A 2430-nucleotide genomic window follows, 5' to 3' on the forward strand; every position below is an offset into this window, starting at 1 on the left:
TAGGCAGGAGGTTGTATGCTGGAGAAATGCCGGGTGCATTTTAGCCGCTTTGCTGTGGATAAAGGCAGCGCTGCGCTTGCTCCAGGGTCACCGGTGTGCGGCAGGCTCCCGCTGCTCCAGGCAACCCCTCTGCACAGGGGCTTGCTGCTGGGGGGTACCTTGTCCACAGAGTTGGGGTGAGGGTTAAAGGGTTAAACCTGCCAGCTCTCAGTTACGGACCGAAGCGGGGGGTGGGTTGGGGGGAGCTGCTGACCCCGAATTCGGCCACCACCAGCCCCATTTCTGCAGTGACTCCCAAGGAGCCAGAGCACCCGAGGGGTGCGGGTCTGGGGAAGGCGGCTGCACACCATCATACCCCGCTGTGATGTCTCAGCCATCAGAAGACGGTTTTGCCCCAAGCCCCTCGGAGTGACACCTTCATTGTCGAAACCGCTGCAATCACGCCCAGCGCGGAGCTGTCAGGTTTATTAATGCCGGGCTCAGCGCCCCACGGTACCGTGATTCATCCCGAATAAAACACACAGACAACCAGACGGGTCATTCCCGCCCACCGGGACAGCAGAATAAAATAAAACAACCTTTCTTCCTCTTCCTGCATCAGACATTCAGGTCTTGGCTCTCCTGGAGGTGCTTGTAGAGTCTGGAGCAAGGCTGAAGCCCAGCATCGGGAGCCAGGGGTGGTGGGAGCATTAGGTGGGTTGTTGTCACGGCTGGATGCGGTGCCCAGCGCAGGATGGGAGGTTTTGGGGTTGTGGGCTTGGCTGCAGAGTCCTCGCCATGGGCTGGCTCTCCTGGAAATCCCTTTGGAGCAAAATGCCCGCTTCTTTCAGGGGTGAAAGAGAATGAAAATAAAAGCTCTTCAGAAATAGTTGAAATATGTCTATGGGGAGCGATCATCTTGGCTACGGACCACGGCACAGCGAGGATGGGACTGTCACTGAGCTGGGACAAGGGGATCCCAGCCAAACCCTGTCCCAGGGTGGGATGGGATTGGGGCCAGTTTCCTCCTGTGTGCCCTGTGCCCCCGCCAGCACAGCAGAGCCTGGTAGAACCCCCATGCTAGCCCCCCTGGCCAGCACAGCAGGGAGCAGGGCAGTGCGGGGAGGGCAGGGGATGGGTTATGGGAGGCCAAGCAAGCTCTGGCCCACCGGGTTCCACTTCACTCAGTCCAGGCAGCACCCGGGGGCACGGCAGGAGGACTCCGATAGGTATTCATGAGCACAGCCTTCCCGAAAGCCGTCCAGGAGGGATGCTCCGGCTGCAGCTGCGTTATCTCCCTGCCTCGCTCTCCGAGGACAGCGAGCATCCCTGCTTTTGTCAGGGGCTTGCTTGGCTGGGAGCGCAAACGAGAGGAGACGAGGATGAAGCAGGGGGCTGCTTTGTTTGGTGATGCCCTTGTTATCTCCCTCAGCAGGCAGCTGCTCCTCCGGGCTGGAGGCTCGCGCTTATCTGCCCTGCTGCAGATTGATTCGCTTCGCTAATCTGCTGCCGTGTAGTTGAATATTAATTTCCAATTGTTATTTTTATGATTATTTTTTGTGGGATTGGGGCTGGGAAAGCTTTGGGCTCCATCCCACCAAGAGATCACTCTTCCCAGCCTCCTCTCTCAGGTGCGGCCACGGTGCCGACACTGAACAAGCTCGACCCCCACCCCACGTGTGAAGGGAGCACCCACATACGGACTCCTACCCCAAATATACTCAAAAATCATGCTAATAGACAAACCCTTTTGTACACGCTCTGATCCGAGCCTAATCTTTCACGGCTGTGCAGCTGGGAGCCAACAGCCCTTCCTCTCCACAACCCTGCCCCGCTGCTGCCGCCTCTCATTGCTCCCAGCAAGGAGAAAGAAAGGAAAATTTCTCCTTATTATGTTGTTAATGTGCAGAATTACTTCTAATTGATTCTACATGCAGGCAACATCCCATCTTGGAGGCAACAGAAGCCTGGGGATTTTGCACTCCTCGCTTTGTTGGCTACAGACCAAGGATTTCCTGCCTGAGAAAACGGTTAAAAACAAAGGCTGTAGCCCAAAGCATGAAAGCATTTAAAACAGCACGGTGACATCTGGCTCTGCAGGGGCCTAAGGGGACACGATGAGCAAAACTATCGCTGTCACGATGAGGTACAGCCCCAGGCCCCTGCGAAGAACAATTTCCAGGGTAATTTAGTGAGCTGGCACGCGGGAGGCTGAGCACCCTGCAGTGTGGGATGGAGGGTGCGATGGAGGCCGCCTCGCCAGCTGCCAGGGCTGGGAGTGGGGCAGACCCACGGAAAGCCTTGGGGTGGCTGGATGGCATGGCCAGAGCCAGGCTGGCTCCGTTTCCTCAGACTCGCTGAGAAGACGTTGAGCAACTTGCCACAGCGCACTCCCGTGCTCCCCTCAGGCCCTGGTCTGTGAGAGACCATGACTACGGGAGCCCGTAGGCC

This window comes from Eurypyga helias, unplaced genomic scaffold (assembly GCF_000690775.1).
Source record: "Eurypyga helias isolate BGI_N326 unplaced genomic scaffold, ASM69077v1 scaffold32818, whole genome shotgun sequence".
In the NCBI taxonomy this organism is placed as follows: Eukaryota; Metazoa; Chordata; class Aves; order Eurypygiformes; family Eurypygidae; genus Eurypyga; species Eurypyga helias.